Source organism: Bos grunniens, chromosome 19, assembly GCF_055505025.1.
Source record: "Bos grunniens cultivar Pamir isolate PY7600 chromosome 19, Bosgru_T2T1.0, whole genome shotgun sequence".
Taxonomy (NCBI): domain Eukaryota; kingdom Metazoa; phylum Chordata; class Mammalia; order Artiodactyla; family Bovidae; genus Bos; species Bos grunniens.
Genome location: NC_141183.1, coordinates 2,739,911 through 2,761,204, shown reverse-complemented (window position 1 = coordinate 2,761,204; position 21,294 = coordinate 2,739,911). Strand labels below are relative to the sequence as shown.

The following is a 21,294-nucleotide window of genomic DNA, read 5'->3' as shown; positions in this document are numbered from 1 at the left end:
TAGTCCCCTTCTCCTCCTGCCCTCAATCTTTCCCAGCCTCAGGGTCTTTTCAAATGAATTGGTTCTTTGCATTAGGTGGCCAAAATATCGGCGCTTTGGCTTCTCTGGGAGAGGTGCTTATCCACCTAAAAGCAGGAGATGGTTAGATAGCAACACCGACTCAGTGGACATGGATTTGAGCAAACTCCTGGAGATGGTGGAGGACAGAGGAGCCTGGCATGCTGTAGTCCATGGGGTCGCAAAGAGTCAGACACGACTTAGGGACTCAGCAACAATCCTCCAGGAAGGTTGATTGGATTACATAGGATGCCCTTATTCTAAAGACCATATTTCTTTTAGGAACTCTTTATCTCTCCAAGGGAAGACTGAGATAATTACTTGAATACTTGAAGCCCCTGACTAGCTTCATTACCTCCTAGATTATTTCATTAGGAAATATTAGAAGGAGACCATTTACCTACACAAGGTCCTCAGCCATCTTCGATTTTCATATGGCAACAGAACTGTCTCTCCTCTCCTTAACTCCCCACTTGTCTTGTTTCAAGCTACAGAGACAGATTGTCAAAAGGGAGGTCCTCCCAGCCTCCCTCTCCTCCAAGACATATTTTCCTCTAATGCTTTCCTTCCCCCCTAAATAAGAATTAAAAGTGATATTTCTTTTGACAGCTGGTAACTAATCCCACCTTAGCAGGAAGGAGAACAGGAAGCCAGCAAAGGAATTTTCCATTCCTATGTCTCTCTTAATTTTTTTCCACATCAGGTACTTTTCAAAATCTAGACATTTCCCGTGAGTCTGTCTATCTTCTTGTTTTGTCTACTAGAGTCACGTGCTTTTAACTTGTCCCGTGCGGGCTGCGGAGAAGCCTGACGGAGCTGATGTTTGTCTATGGAGGAGGGAGAACTTGAGAGCCTTTGAATCTCCAAAGGGAATAAGACTGAAATGTGATGCCTTTGCTTATGCAAACGGGATTTTTCCTCTTGTAAAGATAAAGTTCACACAGCTAGTCCCACAAACCACAAATCAAAATGCCTCGTGTTGTGAGGACAGCTACAACTCTGACTCAAAGTAAGTTTCTGCTCACCCATGCTTTGCCTGCCAGACAGCCTTGCCTCCTTGATTCCTTCCTGCCTTCCTCTCCTCCATTTCCTCCTCAAAACAAAGCAAAACAAAACAAAAAAAACCTAACAGATTCTGTGTACTCCTCTCTGTTCCAAATCTTCCACAGCGTATGTGACAATAGCTGGGGGGGAGGGGGCAGGGGGGCGGGCAGGGGGCCGGGTAGCCGGGGTGAGGGAAAAATAATCAACTTGAATTTATTATTCCAAGGAGAAATACATTTTAGCATTTTTTAACATAAGGCACAATATTTCAACAAATGGTTTTTTTTTTTTTTTAAAGGGTAAAACCTTAATTTCCTGAAGGCAGCGATTTGTACAGAATGGGAATGAAATGCGTCTATATCAGTGTCTTTTCAAATGAATTGATTTAATGAAGGAGACATCTACTCCAGCCTGTTAGATTCTGTATATAAGTGACTAAAAACATTGCTCTGAAACTAAAGAGAAGGGACTTCCCTGGTGACTCTGCCTTTCCAATGCAGGGGTCCTGGGTTCAGCCCCTGCTGAGGAACTAGAGCCTACACGCTTCATGGTCCAAAAGTAAATAAATAAACAAAAAAGACAGAAGAAACAAAAGACACTGTAAGACAGAAGACAATAAAGAATGGCTTCACAGTTAAAACAAAAATAAAACTGAAGATAACTTTTTTTTTTCCCTGAAATTTTCCAACTGTGTATTTTTACTGTGGCAATAATCATCAGAATCAAAATGACAGTAACAAGAAATGGTGGTGGTTTAGTCGCTAAGCCATTTCAGATTCTTTGAGATTCCATGGACTGTAGCCTGCTGGGTTCTTCCGTCCATAAGATTTCCCAGGCAAGAATACTGGAGTGGGTTCCCAGTATAGATCCCCAGGGGATTTTCCTGACCCAGGGGTTGAACCCAGGTCTCCTACACTGCAGACAGTTTCTTTACCAACTGAGCTACCAGGTAAGCCCAATAAGAAATACTTATTGAGCAGATTCAGGTAGTGGATACCCTTTTACACTGACTTCCCTGGTAGCACAGTGGTTAAACAACTGCCTGCCAATGCAGGAGACCTGGGTAGGATCCCTGGGCTGGGAAAATCCTCTGGAGGACAAAATGGCAACCCACTCCAGTATTCTTGCCTGGAGAATCCCAGGCCAGAGGAGCCTGGCGGGCTACAGTCTACAGGGTCCCACACAGTCTGACAGGACTGAAGCAACTTAGCATGCACACAAACAAGATAGCTGGATGATATTGTTTACCTCTAACAAAGATATCTGATTGCCAGGAGAAATATCAATAACCTCAGATATGCAGATGACACCACCCTTATGGCAGAAAGTGAAGAAGAACTAAAGAGGCTCTTGATGAGAGTAAAAGACGAGAGTGAAAAAGTTGTCTTAAAGCTCAACATTCAGAAAACTAAGATCATGGCATCCGGTCCCATCATTTCTTGGCAAATAGATGAGGAAGCAATGGAAACAGTGACAGATTTCATTTTTCAGGGCTCCAAAATCACTGGAGATGGTGACTGCAGGCATGAAATTAAAAGATGCTTACTCCTTGGAAGAAAAATTATGACCAACCGAGGCAGCATATTAAAAAGCAGGGACATTACTTTGCCAACAAAGGCTCATCTAATCAAGGCTATGGTTTTTCCAGTAGTCATGTATGGATGTAAGAGTTGGACTATAAAGAAAGCTGAGCACCAAAGAATTGATGCTGAGCAACTTAACTGAACTGAAGATATTTAAATGGTTATATCTAACGAGTTATATACTATCTCATCACAATCCTTAACCCACTACCATTTTTTCTTTTTTAAAAAGTTAATAATGTAAGGAATTAGATGTTCAAAAAGTTCAGTCTAAGAGTGATGTTGGGATTTATAAGATCTCTTCCGGGCACACAACCCCTAAAACCCTGGAATTTCCTGTGATAAGAGCAATAAAGTTGTCTTTTTTATGCTAATGACATAGCTTTTGGAAAGCCTGCAGGTAACCTAAATTGGTGAGGGTTGGAGGATTGGTTACCAAGGTAACAACTGTAATTAGAGGTTGAGACTACCAGTTCCACCCTCTTGAACCTCTGGGGAGGAGAGAGGGGCCAGAGGTCAAATCTACCACCACAGGCCAATGATTTAACCAGTCATGACCACGGAATGAAGCATCCATAGGAACCCAAAAGGAAGGGTTTCAGAGAGCTTCAAAGCTGATGAGCATGTGTCAGGCCAGGGGTAGTGGTTCACCTGGAGGGGGATGGAAACCTTGCACCTCTTCTGCCCTGTGCCTCTCTTCTCTCTGTTCCTGAGTTATATCTTTTTCTAATAAATGGGTGATTTAGTAAGTCCTGTTTCTCTGAGTTCTGTGAGCCACTCTAGCAAATCAGTCAAACCCAAGGAGAAGGTTGTGGGACTCTCTGATTGACAGCCAGTTGGCCAGAAGTACAGGTGACAACCTGGACCCGCGGTTGACATTCTGAATCAGAGTGGGGTTGTTGGAATCTGCAGTATGGAGCTAGTTGGTGGTCAGAAACACAGTTAACAATCTGGGCTCATAACTGGTGTCTGAAGAGCAAGGGAGGCAGTCTTGTAGGGCTGAACACTTAACCTACAGAATCTGATGCCAACACCATTTCAAAATTGAGTTAAATGATAAGACACCCAATCAGTGTCTGGAGAATCACCCGTTATTGGTGGGGGAAACTGTTCCCTACAGGATTGGAACTGGGTCCTGAAACTCAAAAGACTATGATATAGTCTAAAACTATAATAAAATTCATTGGAAAGACTAATGCTGAAACTGAAGCTCCAATACTTTGGTCCCCTGAAGCAAACAGCCAACTCACTGGAAAAGACCCTAATGCTGGGAAAGATTGAAGGCAAAAGAAGAAGGGGGCAGCAGGGGATGAGATGGTTAGATAGCATCACTGACTCAGTGGACATGAATCTGAGCAAACGCCAGGAGACAGAGGAGGATACGAAAGCCTGTCCTGTTGCAGATCATGGGGTCGCAGAGTCAGACACGACTTCAAGACTGGACACAAAATAATACCTTCAAGGATGACATTTAATAATATCCAAGTAAGTAAATATAATGCATTCATTTCAATAATTTATAAATTACAGAGAATTGTATAGTAAATTTAGCTCAAATTAAAGCATTATATGCTCAGATATGCAGATGGCAGCACCCTTACGGCAGAAAGTGAAGAAGAACTAAAGAGCCTCTTGATGAAAGTGAAAGCAGAGAGTGAAAACGCTGGCTTAAAGCTCAACATTCAGAAAACTAAGATTATGGCATCTGGTCCCATCATTTCATGGCAAATAGATGGGGAAACAGTGGCAGACTTTATTTTGGGGGGGCTCCAAAATCACTGCAGATGGTGATTGGAGCCATGAAATTAAAAGACGCTTACTCCTTGGAAGAAAAATTATGACCAACCTAGGCAGTATATTAAAAGCAGAGACATTACTTTGCCAACAAAGGTCCATCTAGTCAAGGCTATTGTTTTTCTAGTAGTCATGTATGGATGTGAGAGTTGGACCATAAAGAAGCTGAGTGCCAAAGAACTGATGCTTTTGAACTGTGGTGTTGGAGAAGACTCTTGAGAGTCCCTTGGACTGCAAGGAGATCCAACCAGTCCATCCTAAAGGAGATCAGTCCTGGGTGTTCATTGGAAGGACTGATGTCAAGCTGAAACTCCAATACTTTGGCCACCTGAGGCAAAGAGCTGACTCATTGGAAAAGACTCTGGTGCTGGGAAAGATTGAGGGCAGGAGGAGAAGGGGACGACAGAGGATGAGATGGTTGGATGGCATCACCAACTCAATGGACATGAGTTTGGGAAAAGTCTGGGAGTTGGTGATGGACAAGGAGGCCTGGTGTGCTGCAGTCCATGGGGTCACAAAAAGTTGAACACGACTGAGTGACTGAACTGAACTGAAAGCATTATATTATTTACCCAGAAAGTATTTTATTAGATTCAGTGTTAAAAATCGTTATATTTCCTAATAATTAATTTAGAACAGAGTTTAAATAAATCCATCCTCCAATCTTATGCAAGATGATATATCTAGGGGGAGTGTGTGTGTGTGTATGTTAGTCACTCAGTCGTGTCCGACTCTTTGCGACCCCATGACTGTAACCCACCAGGTTCCTCTGTCTTGGGATTTTCCAGGCAAGAATATGGGAGTGGCTTGCCGTTTCCTCCTCCAGGCTTGAGGGAGTGGGGGTTGGTAGAAAAAAGAAGCATCACAGTATATGTGTTTGTGTGCATGAGTGTGTGTTGGCTTCAGTTGAAAGTCGAAGAAACTAATGAAATCATACTCTTGTTTATAGGAAAAGAATGTTCCTTTTTGTGGGGGGTGATTTTTTTATAATTGATTTTTACTGGAGTGTAGTTGATTTATAATGTGTTAATTTCTGCTATTCAGAAAAGAGAATAAGTTATACACATCTATATAGCCCTCTTTTTAAAATGAATTCCCAGGTAGGTCATTGCAGACCACTGAGTAGAGATAATAAGAGGTCCTTATTATCTGTTATATTTAGTAGTATGTGCGAGTCAATCCCAATCTCCCAATGTATCTCTCCCCACCTCCCTTTCTTCATAACCACAAGTTTGTTTTCTACATCTGTGACTCTGTTTCTGCTTGGTAAGTAAGTTCAGTTGGGGAATAGAATGTTCTGGAGCTGGTGTGACGGCGGGCTCTCCAGAAGGCAGGAAATGAGAATAGGAACGCCCCACTTCCGGTTCCTGAGCCCGTCTATCTGTCTCCGACCGCCCACAGAGCAGAGAGGCATAGATTGTTCTAGCTGAAGAGAGAAGGCAGAACTGGACTTCTCCCGCCCCTTGAGCTGATTTTCACAGAATAGAACCCACTGAAAGAAAACACAGAGCTCCCGAAATGCGTACTGAAAAGTAACCCGTTTCTCACTCATCAGATAGCAGCACTTACTGACCTGGGCAACCCCACTTGGCTTCTCTATGGCCTTAATGAAAAGGCCAGTTCATTATTTCATTTGGAAATCAGTGAGATGAATCGTAATGAAAAGCCAGGGTTCTCTGCCAGGATTTAGCAAAGGCCATGAATAGCCCAGCTTAAAAGTTGAATTTCTTGTTTTCCTTCCTGTGTGGCTCTCTTTGAAAAGGCAAGAAAAGAGTCCATTTGGTCTTTGGAAAGCCCATCTCAGAGTCCGAGGCATTGCCAACTGGTGAGGTTCACCCTGTGGCAGTGAAGCCGAGGGGCCCTGACGAATGACATGGGCAGAGGACAAGTTCAGACATGAAGAGGAAGTAACACGGAGAGGTTTTCGTGCTAATGGTGAGGGTTGAGAGCAAATCCTTCATAGGAAACAGCATAACCAAGGCAAGAGGGTCCTGGTGCAGTTCAGTTCTCCTCTATAGTGTAGCAGTTAGTTCTGCTGTAACATGACATGCCTATTCTTAAAAATCACCATAATCTACCAAAATAATAATGAATAATAAACTCCAAAGCTAGGACTTATGGAGGAAATAGGGTTGAGGCATAAAACAAAAATTTAATCACCAGGAACTTCCTTGTCCCTGGCAGTCCAGTTGTTAAGACTCAGTGCTTACAGTGAGAGTGAAAAAGAAACAGGCAGATACTTCATAGGAGAACACTGTTTCATTAAAGGTATTAAACCCCTTTGCCTGTACTTCTTTGAAGACAAATATCTCCATTCCCTTTATGGAACCAGTATATTTGGCTTTCTCAGAGTAGCGTGGTACAATTCTTTGTAAACTATCAAAGACTGTGAGTCATGCTTCTTTCATTTTTTTTCTCCATAGAGATGAGAGATTATCAAAACCTGAGACTTCCCTGTTGTCTAACTGTCCTAGCGTTCCCAGCATTGCCCGCTAAATTTCTGAAGTTTTAAGCAAAGAAGAGAAACACATTACATTTAAAAACTCAGATTATTTTTAAAGTGGGAACTCACATTTCTAATGCTCTGCCCTTACTGGGTTCCTGTTGTCATTCTACATAGGAGATTTCTCTCATATGATTGTAATTTCCAGCATAACCCATCTATTGGAATACAGCATCATGGCTTGCCTGTAATACCACCTGGGGTGATGTATGTAAAGAGAGAGCGCCCGAAGATGAATGGACCCTAGGGATTCAAGAAGCAGAGACTGAGCTGGGCAGCGTACGGGGCCAGGCAGCATTGTATCAAGTTCACTTTTTGGCTCTGCTCCTGTCTCAGGACCTGGAGGAGATCAGAGAGCAGTAATCAGTCGCAAATACTCCTGTCCGATCAGCTCTAGACCTGTGACAGGTGATGGGCTCCACAGGTCCCCGGGGAAGAGGAAGCAAAACATGAGAACAGTCCCAAGGCAGAAACAGCCAGCTGAAACCCTCAAATGGAAGTTATTTGAATGTAAAAAGAGAAAGAAATAGCATACTACTGTTGACAATACCAATGCACAGCTATTTTCAGTAAAATGTAAAAAATAACTAGTGGAGAAGTGATTTCTGAAATATAATAAAAGGTAAATTCTGGGTCACTTTATTCAGTCTCATCAAACAATCAACATGTCTGGGCTTTAGAGAGCGTTCAAATGAGATGCGTGGACATAGTGTGGGAAACAGTAGATGTATATTAAATAATTGAAATGGAAAATGTTGAAGAGAAGATACACTCGGATTATATATTTGGAAAAACACTGGTCTTACAGTTGAGAGCTCTAGCCTGTGGTCCCAACTTTGCCACTTACTAAACTGTGACCTTGAGATGTCCTTTAACTTTCCTTCCTCTCTGTTTTTCATCTATAAAATGAAGATGACTAAAGTCAAATCTAAGATTTCTTCCAGTCTAGAAATTCCGTGAACATTCCATGTTATCGTCCAGAAATTTATTTGTAATGTATTATTCAATGAGCTTAAGCTAGAACTTTAGCCACCTCCTTCTCTCTTACTTTCTTTTTAACATACAACCCGATTATCACACAGTTTTTAGTGTGGTAACAGATTTGAATAAACCAAGTCAAATTACCAGAAAGATGGCCGTGTAATATGCGGTTCAGATATTTGGTAATATTGCTGGCCTGCTACTGCTAAGTCACTTCAGTCGTGTCTGACTCTGTGCAACCCCATAGACGGCAGCCTGCCAGGCTCCCCCGTCCATGGGATTCTCCAGGCAAGAACACTGGAGTGGGTTGCCATTGCCTTCTCCAATGCATGAAAGTGAAAAGGGAAAGTGAAGTCCTCAGTCGTGTCCGACTCTTCTCGACCCCATGGACTGCAGCCTACCAGGCTCCTCCATCCATGGGATTTTCCAGGCAAGAGTACTGGAGTGGGGTGTCATTGCCTTCTCCGTTCCTTCTCCTAGAACATGCCAATCAATTCTCTCTGTAAACAGAGCTCTAAGTCTATACATTCTAACTCAGGAGTGGGATTTTCATCTGCAACAAATAATATGGTCTCTCAACACAGTGAGTTAGAAATTACTTGTGTTTGAGGGAAGACTGGCATTTTGCAGTCCAGGGTTGCAAAGAGTTGGATACAATTTAGCAAGTGAACACATACACAGAAATGGTAGTAAGTAGAGAATATAATTTACACAGGGACCTGCTCCCTTAGCTTGTCCCAACTTGGAATGAGATGATGATGGTAGTATTTGGAGGGGTGGAAAAATGTGTGTTATTTCTAAAAATGAAGCCAAATTCTGTCACAGAAACACAGCCATCCTGGCACCCGGATCCTGAATATTTTTGTTCCTCACCGTTTACTATTTGTTGGGTTGGTCAGTGAACAAGGGAAGTTATTCCAAAACAACCAGATGGAAAATCATAAGCTCAGTGAAACCTGAGAATGTCTGAACAAGTGCCACACGCAGCAAAGTGACGGTGCCAGAAACCGACTGCAACTCCCCAAGCCCCAGAAGTGTCATCTGCGTGCTACAGGTGGGCTGGAAAATCTGTAATCTCATTATCCCTCCAACTTCCGAAAAGCAGCACCTGCTCTGTGTGTAGAAGAAATCAGTGCCTCTACATCAAGCAGGACTCGGTGGGCATTTCAAATTCATAAAAGAAAATCACTGGAAATTGTAGAGTACGGAAAACGACATCTTTATACTATTGGTAAGGCCAAGGTACCCACTTTCTAGGGAGCAGAGTTCTCTTCAGAGCTCTCTAACATACTAACTATATGCTAATGATGCAATTCTAGTAATGGGAATTCATCATGAAGCCTAGTAAACTGAGGGAAGAAAAAGATAAGCCCACATGCTCAGTGGTTTCCGACTCTGTGCGACCCCGTGGACTGTAGCCCACCAGGCTCCTCTGTCCATGGGATTCTCCAGGCAAGAATACTGGAGTGGGTTGCCATGCCCTCCTCCAGGGGATCTTCCTGACCCAGTGATCGAACCCCTGTCTCTTGCACTGCAGTCAGATTCTTTACTGCTTGAGCCATCAGGGAAGCTCAATAAGCCCAGGGAGACAATAACACACATCTTGCCATGGTTCTTTTGGTCTTTAGTTAGATGACCATTTGAGAATGAGGACCCTTTTGTACTGAATCTAAGTTGTTCTTGTTCTAGGTATTTGCTGAGGGGAAGCGTATATCATAACAAAGGAATTAAAAAGTAGGTTTGTTCTATATGTTCTTATTTTCCCCCCAAACAGATAAAAACCCTTTCCTACCAACTATTTGAAAGAGAATCACCGCAGGAGGAAAAAACTCACTTGAAAACCACCCTCTGGAGCTATTAATAGCAGCTGCATTCTGTGTAGCATTTGCTAAAGGCCTGGCAGTATGTAAAGTGTTTGAAGTATGTTATCATATTTAATCCTTGTAACCTCAGGAGTCAACACAAAATTATCACTCCTGTTTTACAAATAAAACTAGGAGCCTTGAAGTGGACCTCAATGTCACGCGTCTAGACAGGAGCCTGGGGTCTCTTTATCATGACTCTTGCTAGTACATACACGTTAGCCTGAGGTTCTTGGGGACCAACCACAAGTGAACTTGGTGTCTTTAGGTGCGAAATCTCTTCTGGAACGAAAACGGATGTCTTACAGGTATCCTTCAGGGAGAAAAAGGCAAACCAGCAGAGCCCACCTGTTGAGTGAAGGTTCATTATCCTGGAAGCGAGGAACTAGGAGTTGACACGCGTCCAAACGCCCGTACTGGCCTCGTCCCCGTGCGTGCTGTGCACCTCGGTGTTGCGTTAGTCTCTTTTCTTCCTTGAATTCTCCCCATTGCATGAAAATCCTTGCTTTCCTCTGAGTGTTAGCAGAGGGCTTCCTTGCTCCCAGACATGATTTTCAAGGTCCTGGGGAGGAAACAACCAGGCCGAATTCCTGGCAGTCAGAGCAACTCTGCTGAGTTCCTGAAACGACTGAGCCCTCGAAACTGACGCCGATCTGGAAGTTCCTAGACGTTCCGAGCGCCCAAACCACGATGGGGTGGTGGAAAGAGAAAGTCACAAACTGTTTCCATGGGATTTTCACTGGCCATTACGAGGAGCAAGTTGAAACTCAAGAACTTGACAAGAGCTCCGTAAAGACAAATAATTGTGAGGCTGGAAAGAGTTGGATCACCCTCACTTCACAATCTACCGAAGGAGTTAGCCCCACTTCGTTCACTCCTTTAGTGCTTTAGGTTTAAGATCTTTTTGGTCCCCCCCTTCCCTGCCCCTGCAGAGGTTCATTTCCATTCTAACAATAGCCATCCCACATTTTAAATCTTACTAGAATGTTTTCTTTAACAGTCTATTTTCTAGGCTGTGCCACTTATGTTATTATTATCATGGGTAAAATGACCAAATTTTGTGGAAGAAAATCAGCAGAATATGTTTCTGATTTATGAGTTTATTTCTGAATAAACAAAATGTGATTATCCTTTTAATGAATTGCCTTTACTGAAAAGCATTTGAAGGGTCTTGGCAGATTGCCCTAGAAAACCTGATTTGCATTGTCATGGGGCATGTTTCCTCATCATAAAACAAAAGCAACAATCACTGTTATGAAAAACCTTAAAGACTTAGCAACTCCAATTATCCCAGCAGTTTAAAACACAACTTATCACCTTGGAAGTAAGGAGCACATTCACATTACAACTCAAGGTCATTATTTGGGTTCAGGAAGATGTGGTGGGCTTCCAAAGTGGCACTGCCAAGGCAGGAGACATAAGAGACCAGGGTGCCATCTCTGGGTCAGGAAGATCCCCTGGAGCAGGGCACAGCAACCCACTGCGGTATTCTTGCCTGGAGAATCCCATGGACAGAGGAGCCTGGCGGGCTGCAGTCCGTGGGGTCGCAGAGAGTTACAACTGAAGCAACTGAGCATGCACGCAAGATGTGCTAGTGTTTCTTATAAGATTCTGAAACCCATATGTTCAAAGCTATTTGTAAAATACGAAGGACTCACATGTTAATGCATTAAAGCACACAAGAGCCCTTTAGTAATTCTTCCCCCTCCCCAATTCTGTCTCCATAATCTGTTACCAGAGACCTTTCAAGGGAAATGCCAGACAACCAAAGACACCATTTAGTAGATGCAATCTGGTCTCACTCTGGCCTTTCAATTTTATTTTCTACTTTCTCACAGTACTCTGACCCATGGCCTTCCAGGAAGATGGGCTCCACACATAATCAGAAGCAAACAGACAAATAGAAAAATGTGGGGAGGGAGCAAGAGCTTGGAGGAGCAAGGAAACAGAGTCTGCTCCACGCTGGAAAAATTGTCCACTTTCTCACTTTTCAAATAAATTTTTTTTCATCTTGTTTTCCTTCCCTTTTGCCTTCAATATGTCCTTTTAGCTGGTGATGCCATCCAACCATCTCATCCTCTGTCATCCCCTTCTGCTCCTGCCTTCAATCTTTCCCAGCATCAGGGTCTTTGTCAATGAGTCAGCTCGTCACATCAAGTGGCCAAAGTATTGGAGCTTCAGCATCAGTCCTTCCAATGAATATTCAGGACTGATTTCCTTTAGGATGGACAGGTTGGATCCCTTTACTCTTCAAGGGACTCTCAAGAGTCTCCTCCAGCACCACAATTTGAGAGCATCAGTTCTTCAGTGCTCAGCCTTCTTTATGGTGCAACTCTTACATCTGTACATGACTACAGGAAAAACCACAACTTTGACTATATGGACCTTTATTGCCAAAGTGATGTCTTTGCTTTTTAATATGCTGTCCACGTTTCTTTCTTTTTATGGCTGCAGTCACCATCTTCAGTGATTTTGGAGCTCAAGGAAAGAAAATCTGTCACTGTCTCCGCTGTTTCCCCTTCTATTTGCCGTGAAGTGGGTGGGCCCGGATGCCATGATCTTAGGTTTTTGAATTGAGTCTTCAGCCAGCTTTTTCACTCTCCTCCCTCACCCTCTTCTTGCTTCCTACTCCCACTGATCCCACAGAATCCACTTTGACCTGTGGAGACCAAAACGCAGGAGACCCCCGAGGACAGGTCAGCAGCCCCACACCAACTACTGGCCCCTGTGCCCACACATACAAGTCTCAGCCACTCCATCCTACTCTTGACTCAATCAAAGGGCCATCCATAGGAGGCAGAACATATCTTTAGTGTGGAAATGGGTTCATGTATTTGTCTAGTTGAGAAAGTTTGTAAAGTCCATAATAGCTAGATATACTGTACCATTGACTTACAAGAGATTAGTACATCCTTAATAAACCATCCCCTCCTTCCCAGGCAAAATATGTTCTTCCCCAGCACATCATTCAGGGTCTCCTATCACACTGATGACTGCCAATGATAATTGTTTAAGAGCACAACTCTCTTCCTCACCATGCCGTGAACTGCTCAAGGCCCTGAAAAATGGAATGAAAGTGAAAGTGAAACTCACTCAGTCGTGTGCGACTCTTTGGCAATCCTACAGACTCTACAGTCCATGGAATTCTCCAAGCCAGAATACTGGAGTGGGTGCCTTTCCCTTCTCCAGGGGATCTTCCCAACCCAGTGATTGAACCCAGGTCTCACACACTGCAGGCAGATTCTTTACAAGCTAAGCCACAAGGGAAGCCGAAGAATACAGGAGTGGGCATCCTATTCCTTCTCCAGTGGATCTTCCTAACTCAGGAATCGAACTGGAATCTCCTGCACTGCATTGCATTTACCAACTGAGATCAGGGAAGCCAGAATGGAATATTTCCTGCCATATCAGTAAATAAAGGATGTCACAATTATCAGCAACTGCAGCAACCATGGATGGTGAGCTGGTAAGCCCTGAGGGAATTCAGGAAGGAAAGAGTATATCTGCCATCCAGCAGCCATCAGACTGCAGCCGCTCTCCACGGTGAGCCCCCCAGGAAATGCAGGATGTGAAAACACAGGATACTGGCCCCAGAGAGCTGAGATGAAATATTAAAGGAATCTTCCCATCCATAGAACAGCACTGAATTCCTTACCTTGAGCTCTCTGGTTTTCTTTAATTAACAGTAATCTTTACACTTTCAGTCTACCTGCCCTTTGTTGCAAAAGTTCTATCTAACCTGGCTTCTTCCCCAACCTCCTCAGAACAGTTCTCTCAGGGTCCCTTGAGATATTGCCTCCCAGGCTTGAAGTCCTCAACATCCCTGCTGAATAAAACATAACTCTTACCTTTGAGGTTGTAAACACCTTTTAATTCTACAGCCCTGTCTCCATCACGTTGGAATCCACCACTCATCCTTCAGTCTCTCTAACTCTTTATGTCACTGACAGACAGGAGGCATTCCAGACTGGCTTTTTAAGTAAATATACAAATGAACAAATAAATCGCCTCTGGTTGTCCTTCACATGAACGAATGCCTTGTCCCTAAGGAAAATATGGCATATGTTATTTTGCAACTATCCTTTATCAGGAGGTAGTAGGAGATCTGAATTACTTCCTCAGCCTGATCCTGTTGACTCGACTGCACTATGAAGAAACAGCTGTGGCCTTCCTGTTTGCTAGCAGTAAGCGTGCTTGCCCTTGATTGGCCTTCGGCAGCCTGTTCCCAGCTCCTCAATGACCTGCTGCACACAGACAGAAATACAGCTTCTGACCTTGGCGTGGACACATTGTGACCAGGGAATCCACATTTTCTAGCTGATTAAAAGTGACCTTGATTCTTTATCAACCCTATTCAACATGAAGGTGCTTTGAAGACCTATGAAGTCAGCCTCAGGACTCAAAACAGAAAAAAAGAATGGCATTGAAATCAATGGTTGTCATGAGATTAGATACATTCAAAGATTTTTTTTTAATTAAATGATTAAATTGTATTTAGAATCTAGGTTGGTATTATCTTCAATAACATTTCCCATTGCATTAGGAGTAAAATAATTAAATTGGATAGTCTAGTTTTCAAAGTCAATCATTCCCAGTTTTGCAGGAATTCCCAGAAAACAAAAATTGTCGCTAAGGTCAGAGTAGCTCATGTTAAGAGGGGAAAGTCCACAAATCTAATTTCCAGTCCCTGCCCCCATCCCAGGAAAGGGATCCTCAGCATTAGGGATCTGCCTCTGAAGAAGAAAGGATTCTAGAGACGCGGCTGAGAAAGAGAAACAAAAACCCAAGGTGAATCTGTCTTTGCAGGTTTCAGTGAATAACAGTTGAGTTGTTTAAGTAATAATTGAGTGTTTAGTCTTTGACATAAGTTAGTTTTTTGAGTCTGTTTAGTGTTAGTGTTAGTCGCTCAGTCGTGTTCAACTCTTTGCAGCCCCATGGACTGTAAACAGCCAGCCTCCTCGGTCCATGGGTTTTTCCAGTCAAGAAGACTGGAGTGGGTTTCCATTCCCTTCTCCAGGGGATCTTTTTGATCCAGGGATCAAACCCAGATCTCCTGCCTTGCAGGCACATTCTTTACCATCTGAACCACCTGGGAAGCCAACATTTGAATGGAGGGATATTATGGAGCCACATTTCAAAATTTCTCCAATTACAAAATAAAATAAGTCAAGGCTATAGTATTTCCAAAAGGCAGTGAGAGTCATATAAAAAAAGGTTTATTTAGCTTCTGCACACGCATGTCTTGGCAATTCTGGCAGTAAAAACTTAGAATGCACCCATAAATGTCCTAATAGCTGATGAATTATGCTTCCCGCCAGGTAAAGGCAACACCCCTCAGAGGCTGCCTCCTACCACTGCTGTGATGCCCGTCGGGAATAAGTATCAGGGATTTGCCTCAGGTAAGCCAGTCTTAGTGGCTGAGAGGGAGCCAGGGATCTCCAAGTCTTTTGCCTAATAAGAAACACATTCAGAGGCTTCAGAGGTAAACCACCTGAGCTCTGCTCATCATCAGCACAGCATTACTAGGTCTCTTGCAATATTAGGATGAAAATACATCCGGACAAAAGATATTATCATCTGAGAGCCTTTGGAGGAATCATTGCGTCCATCATCTGGAGGATACCAATGGTAAGTTTACCAAAACAAATGAACAGAGAGCTCCCCAGGCCTCACTTACTTGGGTTGGCATCTTATCTTCTGATTCTTTAAATGCTGTTCCAGTCATTCCCTCTTGCAAAACTCATCTGCAACAGAGGTGACTGAATGTAACATTGTGGGCACTCCCCCTTCACGGGCTAATACATGATCAGAAATTTATTAAAGGGTCTCTTGAGATAAAATTTGAACTCTCATTCAACAAAATGTAGGTTGTCAATTAATAATGATTTTGAGTTTGGTTTGGGGATTTTAGGTAAAATATTCAGGCTCTGTTTCCTTTTGACTTAAGAAATTATCTCTTATCTTCCAAATACATTTTTCCTCTGTATCATGTGTAAAGTCATGGTCTTTAGGAATTAACCATTTTAATATCTACTCTGCTCACACATGTGTGTAGCAACTTAGCTCAGATAACAGAATTAGTTAACTTCTTTATTGATGATTATCATGAATATAATTAGAATCAGGGAATGAGTTCCAAAGTCCAGTAGTTTCAAAATATCATTAGACTTGTATATGTCAGTCCTGTATTTCCCAAAGGATATTTTTGCCCCAAACCTGGACCAACTATGTCACTTGAATAAATCACTTCCTCTCTCTAAGCCTCAGATTCCTTATGTGTAAAATGAAAAGATTCAGAATGAGTATTAATTGCAATAGAGCTTACCATTAAATAAAATATTATACGATGAATGATCATAGACTATCCTTATTAATACACATTTTAAAGACAATATTATAAGCAACATACTTATGACAGAAGCATCTAGACCAAAGCTGACAACACTAATATAATAAGTAGGAACAAATATTTTTATTATTATTACAAATTATTGAAGTTTGAAGTTTTGACTTACCTATTTGCAGGCTCAAGACTTCCGGCATTAGCTCCTTCTTTAAATTTCTCCTGTTACTTCTGATTCAGGCTAAACAAAGCATGGTTCCTGCTTTGACCATTCTCCGCTCCATATCTCCTTTTATCAGAATCTCAGTCTGATGTCCAGCCCAGTCAGCCCCTTAGAACCCAGATAACTGTGAAATTCTGACGCCAATATTCTGCTGACACAGTATTCATGAAGTCTCTCCCCTTCAGGCAGACCACATGATCACCAAATATTGGAGGAGAAACTCATGTGAGATGGAAGTTTAGAGAAAAACTGGAGTGCATCTTATCACCCCATCATTGGCTCCCTCTGGAGAGCCTGCTAGCCCACATTGGGGACTGTGGTGCATCTTGTAGGGAGCCAGCGACCACTCCGAGAAGACTTTTAACTCAAGTGGAGGACGTGTGGGGGCTTTCCAGAGCCCCAGCTTCACGGAGAGTAACAGGCTATGTTTCCTCACACCTCCATAGGCAGATCTCAGGTTCGGACCTCACGACGTCCTTTGCTGTCCTGCAATCCTAGAAAGTGCTTGTCCGTCTTTCTATGCTTTCTTACCGTTGCTCAGTCATTTAGTTGTATCCGACTCTGCGACCCCATGGGCTGCAGCACGTCAGGCTGCCCTATCCTTCACTATTTCCTGCAGTTTGCTCAGACTCATGTCTGCTGAGTTGGTGATGCCATCTATCCATCTCATCCTGTCGCCCTCTTCTCCTCCTTAGTTCTATGCTTAGTTTAATCATCAGCTCTTCTAGAAGGTCTGACCCCATAAAACGGCTGTAAATTGTATGCCAGCCATTTGTTCCTAAGCTATTTTTATTGTAACACCCACCATTGTGGAATACAATCCCATTTGTACAGGTTTTTCTTTCCTCACAGACTAGAAGATTCTCAATGTTTCGAGCTGTGGCTTAATCTTTCTCTAAAACTTTCTGAGAGCCTTACAGAGTGTCTGGTACATGGAAGGCCCATATAAAATATTTGGGGGTCAATAAACGCATGATCCAAATTCAAGTAACAACAATTCTTTTTGGAAATTGAAAACATGACAATAGAATACACCTGGGAGAAAAAATTAATTCCAGGGGAAAAATGGGAAATTAGAGCAATGCCAAGTATTATTGGGTGTTAAAATTATTATAAGGGCTTCCTGAGTGGTGCAGTTGTAAAGAACCCACCTGCCAACATAGGAGACTCAAGAGACACAGGTTCGATCCCTGAGTGGGGAATATCCCCTGGAGAAGGAAATGGTATCCCACTCCAGTATTCTTGCCTGAGAAATCTCATGGACAGAGGAGCCTGGTGGGCTACAGTCCATGGGGTCACAAAGAGTTGGGCATGACTTAGAGACTAAACTACCACCACCCAAAGTTGTTATGAGGTCACAATAATTAAATCAGTGACGAAGAGGCCACAATAAACCAGAAGATAAATTTAAGACACTAGAGGCAGATCCTAAAATGTATTAAAGCAGAAGAGTTGATAAAGGTCACAGCACAAACTAATGGGGAAGGAATGTACTTCTTAGTAAAGGCTACTGCAATCATTGGCTGACTATTTGGAAAATATACATCAGTCCAGAGCTTGTCTTCATAACTTACACCAAAACAGCATCTGGGGAACTTTTAATTAAATCAAGATAAAGTTAAAGGGAAATACAGGTGAAGATCCATTTGATCACCAGATGAATAGTGAACATTTAAGTAATAACAGAATTGTGCCTTGCCCATCACTGTCACAGGTGGTATTCATTGGATATTCACCGTGTGTTAGGGAATGTGAAAAGTGTTTTCCATACTTTCCTCAAAGCCACACTGTGTAGACATTCCTACAGACTCCACTTCCAAAATAAATTGGGTCGCAAGGCTAGAAGTGGCGGAGTCAGAATATGGCCCTGGGCTGTCTGATTCTAGAACATGTGCTCCTAGATTTTACCACCTAAACTATGGATGATGGGAACAAAACTGGAGCAGAAACGGCAAAATGGTAAAGGGAAAAAAGGAAAGAAAGAAAAAGAGCAGGGGCCTGCCCTGGCGGGCCAGTGGTTACAATCCCGTAAAGGAGAAAAGGAAAGAAAGAAAAAGAGCAGGGGGCCTGCCCTGGCGGGCCAGTGGTTACAATCCCGCCTGCCAGTGCAGGGGACGCAGGTTTGATCTCCACTCCAGGAAGATCCCAGGTGCCAAGGGGCAGCGAAGCCCGTGTGCCACAGCTGCTGAGCCTGAGCGCCGAGAGCCTGTGCTCAGCAGCAGAGAGGCCACCGCAGTGAGAAGCCTGTGCTCCACCACGAGAGAAGGGTCCCGGCCCGCCGCAACTAGAGAAGGCTAGCAGGCAGCAGTGAAGACCCAGCACAGCAACACATGTAAATAAAGAATTGTCTAAAAAAGAAACGGGGCCAACATGTACATGAGAACTTAAGCAGAAGACATGCAAAAGAATCATAACTTGGAAAAAATTAAACTTCTGTAATAAGTTTTATGCACATAAAAGGAATTCAGGGAGGCGCTTTTTTCCCTAACATAAAGTCCATGCACCTCTCTCTGTTTCCCTTTACAAAGAATCATACTTAGAACCAGTGAGACCTTGGGGAGGCATCAGTGAGGCTTGCCAAACTTTATTCCACAAGGGCCACACCAATTCACACTCCTCACAAGGGGCAAAAGAATAGGAAGCCTTACAAATGATTACAGCATTGAACCTCGAAATTCTACTTCTAGGAATCTATTCTAAGGGCAGTTTTGGAAGCACAGACTCAATTTTAATCACAGAGCCGTTTGCTGAAAAAGTTTTAGTAGAATACGATTTTTGCAATAATATGAATGCCCAGCATTAAGAGAATGGTGGAATAAATTAAGGTATCTTGGAGAAGGAAATGGCAACCCACTCCAGTGTTCTTGCCTGGAGAATCCCAGGGACGGGGGAGCCTGGTGAGCTGCCGTCTCTAGGGTCGCACAGAGTCGGACACGACTGAAGCGACTTCTTAGCAGCAGCAGCATATGATGCTGTGGTGTACTGGGCCATAGGTTTGTACACGCACGGTTGAGTCCAACTCTTAGAGACGCCATGGACTGTAGCCAGGCTCCTCTGTCCATGGGATTTCCCAGGAATACTGGAGTGGGTTGCTGTTTCCTATCTCCAATAAAAGCTAATTTAAAAAATAAATGAAAATAAGAATGATTTTTATCAGACAATACTCCCCCTCCCTAAAAGAAAATGAAATGGATCGATATGAAGATTTTGTAGACTCATTTAAACCAAAATATCTTTTTTTCCTTTTTGGAAATTCTTTCCCAGTACTAGTAATTCCCACAAAGTGCATTGTATCTTCCTGCCCCTACATAGCCCATGCGGCACAAACATGGATCTGTGATAATTTATGAAACTTCAGCCCTCAAACACGAGCATGGCCGGGCCAACGGTGATGTCATCAGTCAGCTATCTTCTTCTTAAAGGGCAACTCTCCGCCCCACCGCCTTCTCGATCTGATGACCACGCTTTTTCACAGTACATCAAAATCTGGAATTAGCCGACTGACCTATTGGGTAACCCTTGCCTGGAAAATTAGGTCAGCGCACTACTCGATCTGTTGGTAGGTACTTAAGAAATTGCAAAGATGAGTCTGGACCTTCTCTGACAGCTCCGCCTTTGAAAACACACAGTGCCTCGCAGTGAATAAATCGCCAGGAAGGAGATGACAGCGCAGAAATCTGTGTGCACGTCTCTCGGCTGTTTTCGTCTGGTTCAGAAATCATCAGCACCTGATAGCGGTTTCGGTGTTCCCCCTGCACCGGGAGGAAGGGCGAGTCCCAGGCCAGGTTTCTGTCAGATAGGGGACAGTCTACAGAGACCGTGCCTTGCAAGCAAAGAGGCTTGCAGACTTTCAACAAGGGCACTGTGAGCCTTCCTCATAAGATTTCTCACATAAGGTTCAAGGTAGAAATGGCAGAAGAACAGAACTTCCACTAAGTCTCATTTATTGTTGTTGACTTGCTAAGTCGTTTCTGACTCTTTGCAACCCTTGGACTGCAGCCCGCCAGGCTCCTCTGTCCATGGGATTTCCCAGGCAAGAGTACTGAAGTGAGTTGCTGTTTCCTTCTCCAGGGGATCTTCCCAACCCAGGGATTGAGCCCACATCTCCTGCATTGGTAGGTGGGTTCTTCACCACTGAGCCACCAGGGCAGCCCAGAAAATCTCATACCAAAGACAAAGCTGAACACGTCCTTGAGTATCTATGAAAGAACTGATAGATATTTCAGTTTCAAGAGGTGCATGTGTTATTTCCAGTTGCTCTTACTGGCTGATGTGGGAAATGGAAAATCAGAATAGGCTGTGAATTCCAATAGGGCTTCTGATGCAAAATGCAACCATTGTATTTGGAAATTACATTTATTAGGAAATTGGTGTGTCTCAGATTTTCTTTTTCCAAATTCAAGATGGACAGTACTAAATGTTTAGTCTATATTGTTGTTTTATGGCTTGCTTGATTGTTTATTATGTTTTTAAATAAACCTTTAAAGAAAGTTACACTCAACAAAAATGCTGGTTGGTTGCTGCAAGGTACTCTTTAAGAGGGGCTTCCCTGGCAGCTAAGCTCCTAAAGAATCCCCTGCCAATGCAGGAGATGTGGGTTAGATTCCTGGGTCAGGAAGATCCCCTGGAGGAGGGCATGGCAACCCACTCCAGTATTCTTGCCTGGAGAATCCTCATGGGCAGAGGAGCCTGATGAGCTACAGTTCATGGTCTCGCTAATAGTCAGGCACGACTGAGCAGCCCACAGGTGCACACACACAGTATATAAAACAGAGAACTACTACTGAGAACCTACTGCATAGCACAGGAAAACCCGTTCAGTGTTCTGTGATGACCTAAATGGGAGGAAAGTCCAGAAGGGAGGGGATACGTGTGTACGTATGAGTGTGTCTAAATATTTATAG

At 43.2% G+C, this 21,294-nt stretch overlaps 1 protein-coding gene and 1 long non-coding RNA gene across 3 annotated transcripts in view; one reads left to right on the top strand and one right to left on the bottom strand.

Annotated features, from left to right (window-relative positions):
- The window catches only part of KCNJ16 (potassium inwardly rectifying channel subfamily J member 16), an 86,811-nt gene extending 69,480 nt beyond the window's left edge, over positions 1-17,331 (bottom strand). Inside the window, exons 1-2 of one of the 2 annotated variants that reach the window (XM_086355921.1) lie at positions 16,340-17,331; positions 15,502-15,568 (exon numbers count right to left, since the gene is read on the bottom strand). The gene's annotated coding sequence lies outside the window, so the exon portion shown is untranslated. The remainder of the gene's footprint in view (positions 1-15,501; positions 15,569-16,339) is intronic. The other variant, XM_086355926.1, reaches the window with a different exon arrangement.
- LOC147350961 (uncharacterized) lies at positions 869-1,781 on the top strand. The gene is made up of 2 exons (XR_015147090.1): positions 869-1,066; positions 1,400-1,781. It is a non-coding gene; the product is annotated as an uncharacterized LOC147350961 (long non-coding RNA).
- Positions 17,332-21,294: the final 3,963 nt, after the last annotated feature.